General features: G+C 34.1%; 1 pseudogene; it reads left to right on the top strand.

Annotated features, from left to right (window-relative positions):
* Positions 1–1,111: 1,111 nt before the first annotated feature.
* LOC126704700 (sodium transporter HKT1-like) lies at positions 1,112–16,610 on the top strand (annotated as a pseudogene).
* The last annotated feature ends 6,704 nt before the right edge of the window (positions 16,611–23,314 follow it).

Genomic DNA, 23,314 nt, shown 5'->3' with positions numbered 1-23,314 from the left:
TAATGTTAAGTCCATTGTATAATGATGCACAATACTATTATTATTCTTTTTTTTTTTCCCTACAAAATAGAAACCCATACACAGCTAAGTGGTTGCCCAAAAGTTTGATTAAAATTTAAATACTAAGGACATAAACCGACTTATTGTTGAATATAAATATATTAGTTTTTAGACCCCTGAAAACATAGTATGTTTAACCAAATTTATTAGCCAAGTAGTTACATAGGTTAATTATTCAGATTTAGGTTAAACATTCATCACACATAACTTGCATTGCGAAAATCTAAATAACACAAGATGTGATGACCCAGGAAAACTAATGAAACAAACTAGTTTTAAGGTAAAAAAAAACTTGAAGGGAACGATCCCAAGAGAACAATCCACTATATCAAATTGAGATTTACAATCAAGAATACCAATTCGTAGTAAATCTAACTATAGTTACAAAACTGAGCTTTGAACCCTTCAGGCTTCTTTGATGTGGACTTGCTCCAACATGAACCTCTAGTTCAAGTCTTTAGATCTCCAACATAGACCTCTAGTCTATAACTCCAAGACCTCCATTGAAGGTTTAGATCTAACACCATTGATGACTGGTATGTAGCAACTTCAAATCTACCGGTTCTAATGGTATGTAAATTGATTTCTAGTAGTAACTTCGAAATGAGAAAGCACAGAACCTTTTTGGATCTCAAAAGAGAAATGTACTCCAAAGTCTCAACAAAACATGCCTTAGAGTTTCCTTCAAATACTTAATGAAGTAGATCTGAAACCCTAATCACTTGATGAGCCAATGGGCTATTAGGCCGAAATTAAATTCTACAGATTCATAATTCGATTAGTCGAATTATCTTCTCGATCGGTCGAGCCTTGCATGTTTTGAATTTCTCAATTTGCATCTTCCTTATTCTTGTATTCTGACTTGCAGTACCTTAAGTATTGTTTAATATACCCTATAGAGTCTAAGATTCATATCTAGACAAATCTGTGCTCAAGGTTTGCCAATTGTTTTAAAATTTTAGAACCTAACAAGATAAATAATAAAAATTTAATAGGTCATTAATTCATTTGCTTGCATGAAATGCTAATGAACAAATTCTCAAAGTGTCACATGGTAGGATCTCATGCTCACACACGCATGCGCACGCACACACATAAATTTATTCCAATCAAACTGTCAGATTTTGGTCAAATCGCATTTAAACTCAGGTTGGCCTTGGTCAAACTTGGGTAAAATATTGGTGTTCAGGTGAGCTTTTGAGCTTGTTTGACCATTGGTCAGCTTAGTTAGAGTTTGGCCCACAAAGGGCATTTTGCTCATTTTAACTTTGGACCGAAAAATTAAGTGATCCGATGTTCGAATTGAATAAATTAATTAATATCTAGAATTCTCATTATCCTAGTGTGAAAACATGATTTTGGAGAATTTTAAGGTTTGATTTTGCATGTAAATTAAGATTGAACAAAATATGTTGTTAACAGTGACAAATTGAGTAGATCCATGATCATTTACTATATGTGCCTATTTGTGTTGAGGGAAGAAAAAAACACTTTGGATTTATTTGTGGTTGCTTATGATTTGTCCTGAATTTCCATGAAATTTCTGGATTATGTTATTCAAATTTTGGCAATCTCTACTCTTAGTTCTAGAAAAAAAAAAAAGATCAAGAGTCTTGTAACTCGACCAGTTGGCACATCTTGGTATTTTCAAACGAGACATCCAGGGTTCAAATTCTCTCACCCCAACTATCAAAATATCAAAAGAAAAGGAAGACAAAATTGACAAAAAGGACTTGCCAAAATTTACAAACTCAACTTAAAGGAAAGATTTAATAGCTTTAGTGGCCTGCTCCAATATCATCAATAGTCTATTGATGAATAAAATAAATAAATAAAGTGATAGTAGATCACCTTAACATATACCTTTCTTTGGGATGAAATATGATAAGGAAAAAAATTACATGTAATTGAAAAGGTCAATGAAGATAACATATTTATAATAAAGTTGATAATGTTTTTTCGAAACTGAAAAGGCCCAGGTGTATTTCCAATAAATCCCTATTCAAGTCAATCATAAGCTTTATCCAAATTCAACTTAACAGCTACTGCCCCAATGTGTTAAACCACACAATTTCATAAGTACAAGATTGTACATCAATAAGTTCTTTCGAAAAACATAAAATGGACAACATTGCCAAACTCAGCGCTACTCTTTTCCTAGGCACTTAAATTAACAGAAAAACATTAAATAAAATTAAAAGATTTGATATTATTGTTGCCACTACCACCATAACCATGTGTCCTTATCTCCTTCGCTCCATCACTCTGTCTCTAACTGCAATTTTAGTGTGAATTTTAAGCTACTCCTAATAAGACATCGTTTGGGGTAGAGAAGGAGGCAAAGAGTTTTTGGTATTGGTAGAGGAGAAGAAGAGGAATGGATGACTAGGATTGAGTTTAAAAAGAAAAGGGAATGAGGGGCCGAAGAGTTAACAAAAGAGAATGAGAGTCCAATAAGTTTTGTTTAAATGGATACAGTAGTTTTTTGGTTAGACCAAATAAGTAAATGTTCCTTAATCATAGGAGATTTGTATCTTGGGGAGTAAAATCCCTTACAATTTAGTCCAACTATTATAATAAAATTAAGCCACATCTATTAATAAATCCAACAAAGTTTCATAAACAACTAACAAAACTTTTTAAATCTCTCTTTTTGTGTTCACACCTCCTTCAACAATTCTCTTAGGTAAGAGCATCGAAAATGAAAAGGCATTGAATTTGGGTTGAGCTTAGGATTCTTTCTTATGGTAATGGAGAGAGAGAGAGAGAGAGAGAGAGAATTTTGCTCAGTAGGTTTTTTAATTGAGTTGTCCAGTTTTTTTTATTATGTGTAATCTAATTCTTTCAATAAAAAACTAGGTTACACTAATTGTATATTGCACAAAATGTCAATAAATGATACAAAAATGTTTCATTATTGCGTTAATAAAAGAAGTATCATTAAGTGATATCTTTTCTTATTTTATTTTATTTTATTATATATATTTTTTATACAAGATAGAAATTTTACTCTAACCTAATCTAAGCATATATGTTTGTGAAACTCTCCTGAAGACTAGAACTCTGGCTCTTACCCCATACACGCACAAACACTTATACTTGTAGAATAACAATCACGTTAATGGTGCGCGGTAGTATCATTAAGTGATATCTTGATTCTTGATTATTGTGGGTGACTACCACGTATATTTGATGTTGAAAAAAATAAATGGCATATAGATATATGTATATCTATGTAGAAACAAAACAATCCAAACAATCATCCATTAAACAAAAACAAAAACAATTTCTCTAGGCCGTGCATTTGTATGTACTTTATATTGGGAAATTTGCATACTTCTAACTTTTTATACAAGTGGGAAAGGTCCAACTTTAGGAGTCTACAGCTGAGCTAACAGTTAGGTCAATGTATATTAACTTTTTTTTCTTTTCTTTTTTTTCTTTTTTTGAGGGAAAATGTATATTAACTAGGGATGGCTTTTTCTTCTTACACTATGATCCATAAATATAAATATAATTCTCTGACAACAAATTATATTGTCTCTATTTTTGGTCATCTAGCTTTGATGGTCTCAAAGCCAGGAACTTCTTGGTTTAGGCCTAAGGACTTTGACCTGTTCTTCACGTCCGTCTCTGCCAGTTTCAAGCATGTCAACAATCGAAATGGAGGTTTTTTCCAACATCCAACTCATTATTATGACAATCTTAATGTGTTTTGGTGGAGAGGTATTCGCTTCCTTTCTTGGACTCCAATTTGCAAGGTCCAAGTTCTCCAAAAATTATCTAAGTAGTGACCAAAATAGTGTCACTCTTGCTAACCTCAATCACAATTTTCCAAACCATACTAATTCTGACAACCAAATTGATTTAGAAGAAGAGAATAATCCGTCTTATTTATAGCTCTATTTATGTTTCGGGATATGTGGTTTTGGGTTATCTATTTGTAGTTCATCTAATTGGTTCTGGTCTTGTTTCATTGTATGTAAATCTTGTTCCAAGTGCAAGGAAGGTACTCAAAGACAAGGGCCTAGAAACGCTGACCTTTTCTGTCTTCACAACTATTTCTACTTTCACAAATTGTGGGTTCGTCCCAACAAATGAGAACATGATAGTTTTCAAGCAGAATTAAGGTCTCCTACTACTTCTCATTCCACAAATCCTTATGGGGAACACTTTGTATCCCCCATGCTTGTTATTCATGATCTGGGTCTTAAAGAAAACAACCAAGCGTGAGGAATTCAGATATATATTGATGAATTATGGAGATATGGGCTATGGTCATTAGCTCTCTGGTCCTCACGCTTTGCTTCTAGCTATGACTGTTTTCGGGTTCATATTGATACAGTTTATACTGTTTTGCTCCATGGAGTGGAATTCACAAGTCATGGATGGTCTGAATTCGTATCAGAAAGTCGTTGGCTCGTTGTTTCAAACTGTGAACTCACGGCATACTGGTGAATCAGTTGTTGATCTCTCCAGCATCTCCGCAGCAATTCCGGTTCTCTTTGTCGTTATGATGTATGTGTCTTACTTACATTCTCTCTCGGTAATTACTCTAATTGTTCTTTATTTCAATACCAAGTGTATCGAGATTTTCTCCATTTGAAAAAAAACTCATTTCGCAGTTCATATTAAATAAACTCTTAGCCGTAAAATAGACTTTCTTCATTTTAGAGTGAAATAGAGAAGATCCTATTCTGTGCCCTAGGGAGGGTCACTGTAAATGCATGATTGGGATAAGAAAGTTAAAGATTACAAGTAAATGGTTCTCTATGGCTGGTCACTCCAGAAGTTTTGGCTGATCCTTTTACAATTTTTATTTGCATAGAACATCCGCATCAGTAGATGCAAAATCTTGCAAAATACAAAAAATACTTTATTTTACACATTTTAACCAAAAAAACACTCATATTTATGAGTGTAAAATTAAGCATAAATGCACAATTGCTATAGTAACCATGCATATATGCACGGTTACTGTAGCTCTTGCATTTAATATTTTATTATTTTTTCTCTCTCCACCTCACTCTCTCCTTTTCTCTCTGGTCTGACTATCACCTCATGCTCTCTTTTCTTCCATTGATCTCCGCCGCTCTCTCAAGTCTCACCACAGCCATGCCACTGCCGACCATCTCACTCGTCGCTGCTCATGCTAATCGCCGCTGCCTCACTCACCATTCGGGTTCCCTCTCTTTCCCAACGGTCACAACAACTGAGCAAAGAAGAAGAAGACAAATATCCAACCACTAACTTGGCACAACCCAACCATCACCACCACAACCCAAACCCACCGAAAAACTCATTCCAAATCCAAACCAAAATCAATAAAAACTAAATCCAACGGAAAACCTATATGAAAAGTCCAATAGAAACCCACATGAAAAACCCAACAGAAATTAGTCAGATCCGCCGGATCTACCTTGCTACTGCTGCCGCATCTGCCTTGCTGCCATCGCCAGATCCAACTCAAATGGACTTACATTGACATGGTTTGTGTCGTAGTGAACTTATTTGGTTTGTTTATGGAGTTTTCTGGTTTATTAATGGAATTTTCTTGTGAAGAAAGGGGCAAAAGAAGAAAACTTGACCGATGAAGAAAGATGAGCGAAAGAAGAAAAAGAAAAATCCAGAGAGAGAGAGAGAGAGAGAGAGAGAGAGAGAGAGAGAATAGTGTTCAAAAAAGAAAAGAGAGAAAGTGGGTTTGACTAGGTTGTTGAAATAATAATAAAAAGACTATAAAATGATTATTTAAAGAAAAGAGTGTGTATAATAGATAAACTGATATGAGAGTTTTGGATAAGTGGTTGTGTAAAATAGAAAAAGTGAGTTCTTATGTTAAAATAGACAAAAAAATTTGCACAAACAAATAAAATTGCTCTTAGCCACTTCTGACTTACCTTTTCTTACTAGCAAACTCTAGCTAACTGAGACATTTTCCCAGCATAGGACTGAACAGTGAACAGTCAATATTTCACTTGATTATAAATTATGATCTCCAATCATTAGACTTGACACTTCAAAAAATTTTCTATGACTCAATCAAAATGATGAAACCTTAAAGGGGAGATTTTTCTATATATAGGACTGACATTTTCTATGAAATATTTCTGGAGAGACTTTCATCCCATTTTATTTTCCATAGGACTGACTTTACTGGAGACTTTTGAATCTCAAAAAATTAAATTAAAAATCCTATAATTGATAAAATTAGATTAGTATGGGGAAAATATTATATATATGTACAAAGGTTATGTACACGAAATACCCTATATTACTATGAATGCATTTAAAAAAAAAAAAAAAAACTACTTAATACTGGAATGCTTTCTTTTTGTTCTTCTTTTAATTATGTTACTCACTATATAAATGGTACGTGACAGTTTTTAGACCCCTTAAACAATTGATTAAACTTAGGTAATTAGCCAAGTTGTTACTTAGTCCAATTAAACAAGTCTAGGTTATCACAATATAAAAAATCAAATCATACAAAGCAACGGAAAATAAATGACACAAGATATGATCACCCAGGAAACCAAACCGGTAAAAACCTGGGGAGGATTTGACCTAACTATCCTCAAGGTAAACTTGAATCCACTATCTTGAAAGAATCGAAGTTCATACAATAAGACTTACAAGCCCCCACGCTCGACTTCTTATTGCTACCAACCAGTAGAACTTACTGACACGACCATGTGCAAGCTCCGAATCCACAGACTCCTTCTTTCTTGGATTCACCACCAGATACAAGCACGCCCGCTTGTGTTTTCTTTAAACTTCAATGGTAGCAACTGAATTGATCATCAAGACGTAGATAAATCTTCTTCTTGAAAACCCTAATTTTGTGTAAAGAAAAACTCCTCTAGATCTCACAAGAGATTTACACAAACCACAAATATGAGCAACACTAAAACGTGGCTAGGGTTTGTCTTTTATACTTACAAATAAGAAACCCTAAAAATGTTTTAAAACAACTAGGGCTGAGTTGGACGAATCTGCAGAAAAGCATTCTGCCCGAGTTTCGATCGATTGAGCTTGTCTTTCGATCGATTGAGCTTGTCTTTCGATCGATTAAGCCTGTCTTTTGATCAATCGAGCCAAGCCGAAAGGCACAATGCTTCCTGCTTTAACTCGATTCCAACTTTACATAAAATCACAACTTTAAGCTAGACTTAAACACTTCTAAACACATTGTTTTGATCATGGTTTGCCAACAATACACATTAGAGTTCTAAATACATAAAATCCTAAACTTTAGAACCTAACAAACTCCCCCTTTGGCAATCCGTGACAAAACACAACTAGAAACTCAAAGTTTACAAAATAAAAAGCCCTTTACAAAATAATGCTCATAAAACAAATTCAATCCTAACTACTATCCATCAGTTACAAGTGTAGATAGCAGCTCAATTGAATCAACCTGTATATTTCCTGAAACACTAAACAAAATGCATAACCGCATGTGTGAAAATAATACAAGTAACAAAATAACTTCTTGATTTCAAACAACACACAAATAAAGACATATATCAATGAATAACTCATAAATATAAATCAATAAGCAGTTTGAAACAAGAAACAAATAAAGTACCAACAAAACATAAAACTCCCCCTAACAAGAATATCCCAACAAAAACAATGTAAGAGCTAAAAATGCATGAGTACAAAATGAAGCACCTAGATACAATCTAAAACTCCACAAGCTCCAATAAAAAACAAATAAACTCCAAACAAAAAACCCTACAAAGTACTCCCCCTTTTTGTGACGGAATGCCAAAGGGCAAACAAGATATCCATCATCAAAAGGGAGGTGATCTAAACTGTGCCAACTCTGCATGCAAGGCACATATCTCATCAAGCACGTCCACCAAAATTTGTCCTTGAGCCGCCTGAACGGTCAAGACATGATTCAACATGCGACGAATGTCTGAATCATCCGAAGCAGTCGGTGGAGGAACATCGGCATCAGCAGCAGCACCTGAAGTCTCAACAGCAGTTGTACCTGTAGAAGAGGAAGGATGGGGAACACCACTAGATGACGCACCTCTAGGACGAGAAAGAGCAACTCTCAACTGAGCAACCCTCTGACGAAGAAAGGTGGCACCTATAGGAGCAATCACATGAACAGGCTCACTAGACGGAAAACCATCTAGACCTAGGAAGAGCAAAATTCTATGAATGAAAATAGGATGAATCAGTGCATGCCCTATGGCAGAACTCCTATGAACCTCGTTCAAAGAACGAAGAAACAAGTGAGGAAAACTGATAAACGCTCTAGAAACAAAGGCATACAAAAACACACATCGCTTTAAAGGGATGGTGTGGAAGTGAGAGATAGGCCACAAGGAATGACACGCTATCCTAAAGAAGAGATATGCCGTCTCGGTAAGTTCAGCGGACGTGATCCGAGGATTAGAACCCCACTGAATAGATGACCCAGTGATGTAAGACATGATAACGTCTAATGAGGGTGACTCATCATAGGGATAGTCAGCATCCCGAACAACTGGCACCCCAAGAGCCTCAGCCACTACCCAAGGGGTAATGGTGAACTCTACACCTCGTATCCAACTCCTAATAAGGGTGTTGGAATCATAGACGTGGCAAGAGAGGTTCGAGAAGAACTCTCTAATCAGGGCGGTCAGGGGTAGATGATCTATCTCTAAGAGAGGCAACCAACCTCTAGACTCAAAATTGGCCCTAATGGCCGGATCAAGCTCATCTAACACAACAGCTCGCTCAAACCATATCTTACGCTTACGGTTCAAAGTCTCATAGACCTCACGACACTTATCATTCCTAAACTCCTCAACCCTAGAGGGAGACACAGAAGAAGTGGAAGGGGTCCTATTGGCTCTAGTTTTCCTAGGCATGGTGCTAAGATAAGGATCAAAACACAGAGCAAAAGAACAAAAACACAAAACCAAAACCAAAACCAAAACTAATGGCAGACTGCAAGTTAGCACAAAAACAGAATATAGAATAAAAATCTATATAATGCATGAACAAGTTTGAATGACGTGATGCATGTTCTAATGCAGTGAATTAAGTCCAAAAGGTTCAAATTACAAAATTGGCTTGAACATTAAGGTTTTAACACAAAAACCCCAAAATTTGGAAAACCACTTGATCAATTTGAAAAATATTGATGAATTGATCATTACACATGATATAATAACAAAAATAATGACCAAATACATCAATGTGATAAGCCAATTTCATCAATTTAACCCAATTAGACAAAATCTCCAATTCGGATCAAATTCAAAACCCTAGAATTTCCAATTTTTCAAAAACCACAAAATTGATCGAATTAAACTATAGGGAACATCATTATAGCATCATAGCACAAAAACCCATTGATCAATTTCACAAAAATAGGTTCAAATCATCAAAAACCCCAATATGTTGAAAGTGTCGAAAATACCCATGATAATGCATGAAATTAAGAAATAAACTTGAAAAGGAAGGGCAAAAGGGACTTACCGGCCTCCAAAGACAAAAACCTTGCAAAAATCTTGAAGGAAAATGACAAAAATTGGATGGTGGAGGCTAGAGCCAACGCGGAGAGAGAGAAAAGCTGAAAACTATTTGAAAAGTAACTTTGAAAAGGTCCAATTCTGTCTTTTTAAAAACCTAATTCACAAGTTTCGATCGGTCGAAAATCAGCCTCGATCGATCGAAATAGACAGAGACTCTCTCTCTCAAATTTAAAAATTTTCGATCGATCGAAAAACAGAATGGACCGATCAAATTAGGCAGAGACTCACCATATTTTTGAGGAAAACCACAATTTTTGAAAAACAAGTGGATTTAACTCAAAGCATTGAAATTTAAGAACAAAAATGCATAAGTATGGGATGATATGATTTTCAAATCAAGGATTTTAAGCCCAAAATTCCCAAAAACAAAATTTCTTGCATTCTCCACAAATTTTCAAGCAACAAATTAAGTTTGCACATAATTCAAAATATTTGCAAAACTTGATTGGTCAGACCATAAACACACACAATAACATGTACAATGTTTAGCAAAGAGTAACTCGTGTAGTGTGTGCAACTAGCAAAAGCTTGAGATACATTGAGGTGATATGTGAATAGCAATCAATCACAATCTCTACAAAATTCATCACAAAAAATTTAAAAGAGACTATCACCTAAAGAGTTACATCATATAACTCCCACATCTCCTAGATCATAAGCTTGCAATCATGTAAGTTTCTTGTATTTATGCCTCATAATATACATTCCAATTTTATGTTATGTGAGTTTGACATCAAGCCTAATAGTACTCACCAATTTTGATTTTAAGAATTAAGCAATTTAACCCGAGACTTCACCTTATTATTTTTTTTTTTTTGCATGTGCTACACTTTCTCGAGTACAAAATCTTATGATATGCACTAAGGTGTTCATGATTGGCTAGTGAACAGTGGTGAGATGGTTATTTATGCCTTTCTCTAAAAGTTCAAGTCCAACATTTAAAAACATGTGACTTCAAGATTAAGACATAATAATCAAAAACCATAAACATCTTTCTCACACAACATGCACTACAAAGTTTCAACTAGTAAAATGCAATAAATAAGCCCATCAAGGCTAAACAAGGTACAAAAGACATGTTATGTGAAAATAAATTGACCAACCTTGTTCTCAAAAACCAAGAAGAATGGTGCAAAACAAAATGTGCTTCCTTTTTCTTCCTTTTTTATTATTATTTATTTTAATTAAAAAAAAAAAACACCTAGAATGAAATGCATGAATGTTATGCTATGCAAATCCTAGAAAAAAAAAAAAACAAAACAAAACAAAACCGAAGAACAATGGTCACAAAGGGTAGAGCAAATGAAGCACAAGGACCATGTCAGAAAGACTCAGTTAGGTTGAGTCTTTTGCATCCAAAACCTTTTAGATGCACCACGAGCATTGGAGTTCTTTTTCACTTGAGAATGATTACCAACTCCAGGATTGGAATAAAGGTTTAAAACTTTTACCAAATCATCAATAAGTACCATAGGATCAAGTGCTTGAAGCACAGGTACTTTTGGTTTGTTTGCTCTCTTAGCAGCTTGCAACTTGTAGCAATTTGGACGGATGTGTCCAGGCTTTCCACAAAAGTGACAAACCTATGCAGACTTATCATGTGTCTTGTCCTTAGATAGGGTAGGCTTCTTAGGCTTAGACTCTTTCGGATCAACCCTAATCTTCCTAGATGATGAACCTTCTAAGGGTTTAACAACCTCACTCACAGGGGGTTTGACAGTTTCACTCACTATCTCACTCACTAAAGGTTCAGAGGAAGAAGATGAAGGAACAAACTTTGTGGAATGAGGAGCGAACACAAAGATGCTATCAACATAACCTAATCCAGTTTTGTCAGAAGATGACTTTTGAACACTCAGCATTTGATCAAGTTTAGAACTAGCAGATCTAGCAACAAATAAATCAAGTTCCAAAGATTTGACTTTATCAAGCAAAAGCATATTTTCAGTTTTCACATTGTTCAAAAGATCATTAGCATCAAATAGTTTAACAAGCAAATTTTTCTTATCCAGTTCAAGAGATTCAATTTTCTTCAGGCCAAGTTCAACATTCATAGCATCCTTTACAGCAACTTTGCAAAATTTGTTATAGGCTTCTTGAAGATCTGCATCTTCAGAGAGTTCCCCATCAGAAGGGTTCTCTTCAACAGATATACTCTCATCAACTACAGCAGTAGCGGTGAAAGCAATGAAGTTTCCATCCTCATCACAATCAGACTCATGATCAGAAACTTCACCATCACTAAGGGTTATAGCCATAGCCTTACCGTTAGACTTCAAATAGGTTGGACATTCAGATTTCATGTGTCCATACCCTTGACATCCAAAACACTGAGAGCCCAAGGAGTTATTTGAAGATTGACCTACTCTTTCTCTAGGTTTATCATTATTGTTAACCTTAGTGGGATCATGCTTTCTAAAATTTCTAGGTTCAGCAGTGTTTGTGCCTCTTGCCTTTCTATTGCTATTCCTGAGAAAGTTTCTAAAGTTCTTGGCAAGATAGGCAATCTCTGTAGCAGAGAGCTCATCATCAAATCCACCACCTTCAACATCATCAACTGACTTAAGAGCTATTGATTTGGATTTGGTAGTTTTGGGTAGATCCAACTCATAAGATTGAAAAGATCCTACAAGTTCATCAACAGGGATGGAGTCCACATCTTTGCTTTCAGTAATGGTAGTCACCTTGGGTCTAAAGTTTTCAGTCAAAGATCTAAGAATCTTCCTAACAATTTTAGGTTGATCATAGATTTCACCCAAGTTAAAAGCAGAATTAACAATATCATTCAATTTAACATAGAATTCATCAAAAGATTCATCATCAGAGCCTTGCTATTAAACGAAGCTGCTTCTTTTTGAGAAGTTTCCCACTCACTAACAGGAGCAGTGGGCTTCTCCCATCCGTATTCAACGGAGTTCCACACCCTCTCATCAATAGATTTCAGGAATGCTTTCATCCTTACTTTCCAGTAAGCATAATTATTCTCATCAAAATGAGGAGGAATAACTAGAGAGTGTCCGTATTCCATGACAACAGGGGTCAAGGATCAGCTCAGTGATCAAAAAATCAACAACAAAAGAGCAACCTGCTCTGATACCACTTGACAGTTTTTAGACCCTTTAAACAATTGATTAAACCTAGGTAATTAGCCAAGTTGTTACTTAGTCTAATTAAACAAGTCTAGGTTATCACAATATAAAAGATCAAATCATGCAAAGCAGCGGAAAATAAATGACACAAGATATGATCAACCAGGAAACCAAACCGATAAAAACCTGGGGAGGATTTGACATAGCTATCCTCAAGGGAAACTTGAATCCACTATCTTGAAAGAATCGAAGTTCATATAATAAGACTTACAAGCTCCCACGCTCGACTTCTTATTGCTACCAACCAGTAGAACTTACTGACACGACCACATGCAAGCTCCAAATCCACAGACTCCTTCTTTCTTGGATTCACCACCAGATACAAGTACACCCGCTTGTATTTTCTTTAAACTTCAATGGCAGCAACTGAATTGATCATCAAGACGTAGATAAATCTTCTCCTTGAAAACCCTAAGTTTGTGTAAAGGAAAGCTCCTCTAGATCTCATAAGAGATTTACACAAACCGCAAATATGAGCAACACTAAAACGTGGCTAGGGTTTGCCTTTTATACTTAGGACAAATAAGAAACCCTAAAAACGTTTTAAAACAACTAGGGCTGAGTTGGACGAATCTGCAGAAAAGCATTCTGCTCGAGTTTCAATCGATTGAGCCTGTCTTTCAATCGATCGAGCCAGGCCGAAAGGCACAATGCTTCCTGCTTTAACTCGATTCCAACTTTACATAAAATCACAACTTTGAGCTAGACTTAAACACTTCTAAACACATTGTTTTGATCATGGTTTGCCAACAATACACATTAGAGTTCTAAATACATAAAATCCTAAACTTTAGAACCTAACAGTACGTTTTTTCTCCCTTTTTTTTTTTTTTTTTTTTTTTTTTTTTTGTGACCAGCACAGAACAAAAATTAAATAAAGTGAAGAAAGTTTTATTAGAAGATAAAGTACTCCAAATACTTAACCCTCAAATAAATTTTGTAGTTATTTTAAGAAAAATAAATAAAAAATGAAAGCTCAATTAGTGTGAAAACAATAATACTTATCTAGACCTCCAATTTTAAATTAAAGTTTAATTGTTTTTACTCTAACTTATCTAAGTGCGGAACAAGAATAAAGCACGCACAATAAGCAATAAATGTAAAGCTTAAATAGTAGGGAAAAGATATGCAAACACAAGATAACACTAAGACGTGTTATCGAAGAGGAAATCGAAGTACTTGGCAAAAAACCTCTTCGCAGCCCTCCAAATTGATCCACTAGTGAATAAGTTGAAATACACGAATATCAAAAAGACCCTCCAAGTCTATTCTACCCAATGTACTTGAGCTCTCCAAACTCTTGCTACCAATGGAATTCTTGGAGTCTTGTCTTCACTAGTTATCTAGATCCCGCAATTTCACCCGGTTGCATTCGCCACTCAATGGCTTCTTCCAATACTTTCCAAAGGCACCAAAACTTCTCTCAACACTCAGAATGGGTGAGGTAAGTGTTTAGGTTAAGAACCTCTCAAGGATGTGTAAATGGAGAGGTGAGAGTAGATGGAAACTTTAGAGAAATGATGTAGAAAATTGTGGGTAAAACAATCTCTAGCTCTCAAGTGGGTTTCTCTCTCAAAAGTTTATTTAGAAAATACTCCTTATTTTTCTTACATTTTGTGGTAATGAGAGTTATATAGTGTTGGTAAAGAATGGGAAAAGTCACACTAAAAAAGTAATAGGCAGCAGGCTTCATGAGTCACTCACGACTTGGCCTAAGTCACGAGTCACTCGCAAAAACTAGCCTATCAATGACTCTTCAGATTTCAGCATGTGTTTCTCACGTGGTTTGTTTCATGGGTCATCAGTCGCGAGTCTAGTCACAAAAACCACTTCTTCACAGATTCTTCACCAAATTCTCACACATAACCCTTACATTAAATCCCACAAAAATATAGGGAAATGATTGAACAAAATTACAATCAAATTTGACATGAAATTAAAGCCAACAAAATACATAGTTGTAAATCACAATTTTACAAAAAATTGTAGTAATTATATTTTGGGAATACAATAAATACATCCTATCTCCTCTCATAGTAAGATATAATGAGTATACTAAGGGCATGTTTAGTATACTGTAATAGATCTTGTAATGTAATAACTATTATGTTTCTATTACAAGAAATAATTATTCATAAGTAATAATTATTCATAAATAATAAGTATTTTTTAAATGAAGAATAATCATCCCTTTAGTAAATGGATTTAATAGTTATTCTTTAACCTGATTAATAGCTATAGAATTATAATTTCCTAAAAGCCCCAAGACCCACAACCGTACTCTATCTTTCTCTCTCTCTAACAAAATATGGCTTCATTCTCTCACATACTTTGTCTTCTTTTTTCTTTTTTTATCAACTTTGTTCTTCCTCTACTATTTTTAACTCTTCTTAGTTCTTTCTTCAAAGATTGCACAGCAAAATGATAGTTAAGATTATTGAAAAGGTGTCAATTGCATGCTAGATGTCATGTATTTCTATTATAAGGAATAGTTATTCATAAGAAATGATACCCTCCATCTCAAGTAAAACAAAAAGGATTATGTTTGTTGTTTTTTGGGTCAAGGTTCCCCAAGCATAAATTGTGCAATTGTTCTTTTGAGTTTTGACCCCACAATTGTTATCCATGCCATAGGTTTCCAAAGTGATTCCAATATGCATTATGGGAATAGTAGGAATAATTAAGGAACAATGAACATTTTCATAATTAAGGCCATTGTTACCCTTATTTCTACTTAATTATAAGGTCAAAATGCTTAAGTAAAAGTGTCCTATTAACGGTTGTTTTTATAACTTTTGTTAACAGGTTACTTTAAGAAAGTTTTAAAACTATTTTTATGAGAAATATAAAATTTGTTAAAAAAAAAAAATCAATTGTATTATTATTTTCCAAAATTTTTTTTTAAATATTTAATAAACTAATATTCTTAGAGTAGGCATGTCATGGATATCTTCGATGACTATTCATTATGAAAAAAATAATTTTCTTCACACAACCATACCAAGTCAGCTAGAATGAACTTTATTAAGTCTACTTTTCTCTTTACAGGTATCTCCCACCATATAGTACGTTCATTCCACCAAAAGTTCATGTGCATGAGGAGATCCCAGAAAATGGGAAACAAAGCCAAAATCGAAAGAAGACTTTTTTTAGAGTGTATAATTTTCTCCCAACTCTCCTATTTAGCGATTTTCATTATTCTCATATGTATCACAGAGAGAAAATGAAAGAAGACAACTCAACTTTAATGTTTTGAACGTCACCATAGAAGTTATAAGGTAAGCTTCTTTTCCCACTTTCTTTACTTTTCTCTTAAATAAAATCATATCTTCTGTATCTCTAAAAAAAAAAAATCATATCTTCTGATCTTATGCGCGCATGCCAAATCATTCGGATGTGACACAAAGTAAATTCCAAAACAATAATTTTGGGATATATTTTATATTAGATTTTTTTTTTCAATACCTACTTATTGATGTGACAGAGTTTGACGGAAATATAAATTTAAAAAAAAAAAAAAAAAAAAAAAAAGGGAATCTTTAGTAAACAAATGGCCTAAAAATTAGTAGTAGCAAACCATATATGAAGTTCAATTGCATGTTTGGTTGATCACTTGTATTAATGTTCAAATAATAATAACTAAGGTTCTCTGGTAACGTTTAGTGCATACGGGAATGTTGGGTTTACCACTGGATACAGCTGCAAACAGCAATTGAAACCAGATAGCCTCTGTGTAGACACATGGTATGGATTCGTGGGAAGGTGGAGTACCAAGGGGAAATTCATCCTCATCATTGTCATGTTCTTTGGAAGGCTTAAAAAATTCAGTATGAAAGGTGGTCAAGCCTGGAACCTGTCCTAACTGAGGTCTTAACTAAATCTTTTAAATCTTTATGCACAAGCAAGTTTAGTTGACTATGTATTTTGTACTTAACTAAATCTTTTACAAATTTCATTTGATGGAGAAAAATCTTTCATTTTAGAATAGGCCGGCTCAAGGCATTGTAGAGTCTAAGGCAACTACTTTAAGTGGAGTCTATTTTTATATTTTGAATATTAATATAAGATTTATTTTAACTTTTTTTTTTTTTTTATAATTTAAGATCTACATTTTTAGATACAAAATTAAAAATTACAATGATTCTATCATATTACTCAATGACAATACAACCAAAATAAACACTATTTATTAAGTGAAACAACCTGATACTAAACAATTATGATTGTAAAATTTAACAAAATTATATATTTGATCTCTAAATAAAATTTGAGTATAAATTTATTTACTAGTGAAAGATTAAAGAGTTCTTTCAAAATTTGTGTGTGGAAGATTATATGAATTCTACACTCTAAAATTGAGAAAAACAAATAATCATTGCCACATCCAATGAAAAGATTTTTCTTTATAACTAGTTAATTCTTTGATTAAAAAAATACTTGTTATTTATTGGTAAATATTTGGAGCTTAATTAATACTTCTATCAATACAAAAATATCTCTATTGGTAACAATTTGAGGGCCTTTTTTCATTGGGAACCTTAGGTAGTTGCCTATTTACGTAACCCATTAAATTGACATTGTAGTAGAAGAGTCCAAGAAGTTGGAAAGGGGAGTGGACCTATCAAATGACTATTATATATGTAATGTTAAGCCCATTGTACAATGATGTGCAATACCATTATTATTATTATTATCATCATCATCTATATATATATAACCGAATCTTCTAACCTCTCCACAATTTTCCATATTAGCATTACTGAAATAAATAAATAAAAAACAAAAATTTTGATTTTACTATAAAATCGGTTTTAAGAATTCCTATCTTTTCTAAATTTTCTTTGCGCTGAGTGTGGTACTAGGGTTTGAAGATGACGAAAGTTATAGAAAAAGTTCAGCGACTCTTTCCAAATCTATGGATGAAGAGAAAGAAAAAGTGAAAAACCTCACAGCCATGCATGAGGAGGAGGAGAAGATTGAGGTTAGGAACAAAGAGCCAATCACGTTGCCTTACTCTACATGGTTGTTTAAGTCGATACTACAACTTGAATTTGGGTTTAGAGTTTACACTCTTTCAGCAAAACTAATGCTGAAATAATTGATTATATAATCTTCATTTATTTTTAATAATTGATTATAGAAGAGTATTCCTATTGCTTATTTTTGGTGTTCATTAAAGACTCATAGTTGACATAAGTATATAGCTATGAAATATTTAATCGTGCTTTGTAGTCACAATTAAGTGAGATGATGTGCAATAAATATTAAATTTGCAGTTTGTTTTATTGCAGTTGTGTTTACACTATGTTTGGGGTTTCTATGCTTTTTGCTTCACTATCTTTTTCATATACCAAGATTATGGCTTCTCCGATTTTTGGTAAACAATTTTTTGTTATTTTGATGGTTAACAACTTAACATGTACACACACACACACACACACACACACACACACATATATATATAATTGAAAATATAATGAGATGTTGATGGTTTAATACATATATATTTCAGGAACCAAGAGTAATATTCTTTTTTAGTATTTGAAGCATTCGCTCTAACTGGTAAGGCTTTGTTAATGTCACTTTGTCTTGAATCTTCAAGGTGGCTGTGTGTAAAACTCTATGTAATTTTTATTTTTTGTGGTCTTATATATATGAATTTTTATTTTATTTTTTGTTCAGGCCGGTTGATAAAGCAAGACTTGGAGGAGTGAATCATCTTCGTCAATAAGACAAAATACAAGGAGGGTGGAAAGTCATGTTCATGTTTAAACATTCAAGGTACGAATTATATGATTCATGGGCAATTTAAATTTCAATTTGATGATGGATTTTCAATTTTAGAATTATTGCATGTGTTGCAAATCTATATTTAAAGTGAGAAAATTTTACATAGAAAGATGTTTAGAATGATGATTAATTTTCTATGGTTAAAATTAATCTTTGTATATAGAAGTTTGATAAATTATTTTGTTTTAATGGCTGCTTAAAATGGTTTAATTGATCTGTTATGTGGTTGACCATTGCTACAAAGTACAAACATATACAAAATAAACAGTTTTAGATCTAAAATTATTTGCTAACCAGTAATGTTGGCCTATTATAGTTTATTATTTGCATATGAGTAGAGTTTAAATATAGTAATTGTCATTGTATATTTAAAGCTTTTATGATTGACCTCTTACAATATGGTTTTCATGTTAAATTATGTATGAACCCAGTACAAACAACCATAATGTTCATCAACATGTCTCTTATATTTTAACTTCTTTGTGCTCATGTAGAATATAAGTATCATCTAATATTCTAGATTACAGAGTATAAGAAATATATATATTAAATAAAAAATGATATACTTGCCTATCAGGTTTTGAATAGAGGAAGCATTCATTTATTACAATTTTTTTTTCATCTACATATTTTGCAGTAATTGTATACAATTGTTTAATTTTCCTTTAATGTTTGATTATATTTCAAATGTAATTATACTTTTGTAGCATGCTTAAAGTAAATATATATAATTTTTGAAAAACTATCCCGTGCATCGTATGGGTTAGTGACTAGTTATTATTATTATTTTTGAGTTTCTATTTTTTTTTCTTTCCTACAAAATATACTCACACGCATAGCTAAGTGGTAACCTAAAAGTTAGATTAAAATCTAAATACTAATTAAGGACATAAACCTATTTATTGTTGAACATAAATAAATAATAAAATTTTAGTAAATTATCAAATCCTTTACTTGGTCCCTTGTAGGAATGGCAACAGGCCGGGTTTTTTCATACTGGGACCCAACCCGCGGGTCTGCCCCAAAAACTCGAACTCGACTCGTTTATTAAACGGATTTTTTTCTTAACCACAAACCTGGCCCGTCAGGTACCCGCGAGCCCCATTAGCCATGCCACGATTTGGGCCTAAATCGTGGCCCAATCCCCAAAAAAAAAAAATTTACCTGATGGCTATGCCGTGGCCCAATAATTTAAAAAAAAAAAAAAAAAAAAAAAAAAAAAAAAAAAAACAGTTGCCCAGATTCATTGTTTTTGAAAATGTGTTTGCTAGATTCTACATACACCCCAATGCTTGTTAACATTTCCCTAACAACACTCTTCAGCAATAAATCCATTGTTCACACCCCACTGCTCTGCACTTGGCAATGGATGATAAGAATCCATAAGCATAAATAGAGCCATAAGAGAGGGAGAGAACCCATAAGTACAAACAAGAAAAAAATTATATTGATTCTAAAAATAAAGAAACAAAAGGGAGAAAATTCATTTCATTTCAATTAAAACCAAACCCATGACAAAAACCCACTGTGGACATGGCAAGAGAGAGCTCAGAATCAAAGTACCAAGTCCAAAATCAATCAAATCCCAACAAAAAAAATGAACAAACCAACAAGTGCAGATCCAAACCAGTTAAACACACACAACCACAAGTTGCAGTTTTATTTTCGAGAATGTGTTCGCCCGAATTCAAGAGTTGCCCAAATTCGAGGTGGTCCAGTGGAGATACATGGAGGAAGCGAGGCAGTTGGAGGTGCAAGTGATGGCTGACGATGAACAGCTTTAGGCTAATCAGGCCGGCAGTGACAAATCGGAGGTTGGGGGTGAGTGAGAGGGAGTGACCGAGTGAGAGTAGGAGAGGAGAAAGTGAGTAGCAGGCGGTTGGGGCTGAGGGATTGTGTTGTGTGAAATGAGATTAGGGGTTTTTTTTAACACTTATATATATATATATAGGGGTATTTTAGTATTTTAAACTTTTATATATATAAACGGGTCGGGTTGGGTCTAGGTCCGGGTTCAGGCTTGGTTTTTGCAAAAACCCGAACTCGACCCAGACCCACTTCGGTTATTTAAAAAAAAAAAAAAACCCATACTTGACCCTATAATTTATCAGACCGGGTAAAATCTAACCCATTAAGGCCAGGTCGGGTCGGGTATCCACAGGTCGAATATAAATTTCCATCCCTAGTCCATTGGTCATCCTATCAACCTTAGTGCTTAAAATGGAGGAGAGGTCTCAAGAAAAAAAATAAGTACATTCCCTTGACCCTATTGAACCAGCTTGCGGTTCTAATAGTAGCAATAAGATGTTAGTGGTTTAGGTAGCAATAGGAGAAGTGAGAAAATGAAAACCGGATTGCGCCTCAGCTATATATAGAAAAACATAACTTGATGGATCGAAGAGCTATCGAGATTTGTCAAGCACTAAATCTCGACAGAAATGAATCTGTCAAGGTACTGTTAAGGATTTGTTGACGGCAAAAATACTTCGATGGATCAAGAAGCTGTCGAGAATCTATTGGCCCGACAGAAAGTTTTTTGATGGATCGATAAGCTATCGAAAAGCCATCAAGACAAAATCCAGAAAGCTTGATGGATCGAAATTGCGCTAAGTTCTGTCGAGAAAAGAAGAAAGAGGGCTCGATAGATGCAAATCTGTCGAGAATCTGTCGAGCTTGAAGAAATGGAGTTTTTCAAGAGAGGAAAAACATATAGAGATGAATGCAACAAGCAAGCTACTCAAACATAGATCCAATCAACATGTTAAGCTCTCAAAAACATCTCTCAACAAAGAAAAAAAAAATGCAAAGCAATCATGATCCAAAACACACACACACAAACTAAACAAGTCTAACCAATTTCATATTTCAAAAACAGTTATGACAATTTAATGAGCATATATTAACACATGTATTTGTTGTGATGGCCAAATCATATTGTACCTGCATATGTATCAAAAGTAGCAAAGAATTTGCGTGTTGTGTGTGAAAACATAGCACGAGTGCATAAGTGTCTCATATTATGACGATTTGAGATATAAGAAAATCAAATATACTCACACACAATCATAACTACTTGATGGGAACTATCACATTCGAGGTACATATTATAACTCCCACATCTCCTAGAAAAACGCTTGCAACCATATTTAAAAATATTTTGAATCCTTTCGCTTTTGTTTTTCTTTGCATATTTTTCTTTTTGAGCATATCATGCATGAGCATACAGGAGAGAGAAAAGAAATACCCAATTATGTAAGCTTAAACATCAATTTTCCTATGCCGAAGAATATAGATGTTATTCATGATTGGCGGGCTTTAGTAGCGAGGTGGTTATTTATGCATTTCTCTTAGGTTTTTTTAGTCCTTCCCGTCAAAAAGAGTGATTTGAGTGTTAAGTATAAAAGATTACTTAATCGTGCTCATCACAAACACGAGCCACAAAGCTCACTTGCTTAGTTGGGCATTAAAATGTTCATCTAAGTTACAAGAGATACAAAGTTTAGAAACTTTGTTACAATGGCCATCCAAGGTACACAAGTAACAACGTACACAAACACACACTGTTTTTGTATTTTTCTTATTTTTCAATTTTTTTAATGAAAAACAAAATAAAGCAAATCTGAAAAAAAAAACAAATAAAAACATGTTAAACAAAACAAAGCATAAAACTAGACTGACTCAAAAACAAGAAAGCAAAACATACAAGTAATGCATAACCGTAAGAGGAGAGAGAGAAAGAGAGAGAGAGAGAGAGAGAGAGTGACTAAAACACTTTGAGCCTTTTTCCTTCCACACTTTGGAAGAACCTTTCCTTTGACCAAACCTTTGTTTCAGAGGTGAGGGGGAAGAGTTAAAACCATTCAAGTTCGAAAGGAATATTAGGGCATTAAGAAGATCTCCAAGGGGAGCAAAAGAAGATGGAAACTGATTCTAGTTTCCAGATGAGAGCATACTATTGTTTTGTTGAGTGGCTAACCACTTGTAGCAATTTGGACGATTATGCCCTAAAATGCGGCTTCTTCGATTGAGACTTTTTGTTATTAACCTTCTTAGTCCTAGGGTTTTTAGTCTCTTTCTTTTCAACCTTTAGGGGTGCTCCTAGAATAGATTTGCCCTTGTCTACATTCTCACTAGCTATTTCAATTTTACATTCATTGTTCTCAGAATTAATATTATTAGCAGGTGAGACAAACACATTTGTACTAGATAAGGCAATATTAGGAGAAGAGAAATTATACCCCAAACCAGTTTTATCAGAAGCAACTTTCTGAAAGCTTAGCACCTTATCGAGCTTTGCATTAGAAGTCCTCTCCAGTTGAACTCTAACCTGGAACAGTTCAGCTTCAAGCTTCTTTGTCCTTTCAGCAAGGAAGTTGTTCTCAAACCGCAAAACTCCAATAGTTTGATTTGCTTCATCAACCTTCGTAGAGAGCTCCTCTCAATTTAGCTCAACATCACTTAGCTTCTTGGTAGCCATCCTATACAGTTTATCATGTTTCTTAGAAACCTTGTACAATTTTGCATAAGTTATATGGATGTCATCTTGATCATCCATTTTCTCAAATTTAGAATTTACCAAGTTCTCTTCATCATCTACTATTTTTGTAACCCCTTCAGTAGGATCAACTGTAGTAGTGAAGGCATTTAAAATTTTATTGTCATCACTGTAAACTGACTCAATCTCTAGCTCGGTGTCACTCAAGGTAGCAACAAAAGCCTTTCTTTTTTCCAACTGACTTGAGATATGTTGGACATTCTTGTTTCATGTGTACAAAA

The sequence above is a fragment of the Quercus robur genome, chromosome 11 (assembly GCF_932294415.1).
Source record: "Quercus robur chromosome 11, dhQueRobu3.1, whole genome shotgun sequence".
NCBI lineage: Eukaryota > Viridiplantae > Streptophyta > Magnoliopsida > Fagales > Fagaceae > Quercus > Quercus robur.
This window is presented reverse-complemented; position numbering and strand designations above follow the sequence as displayed.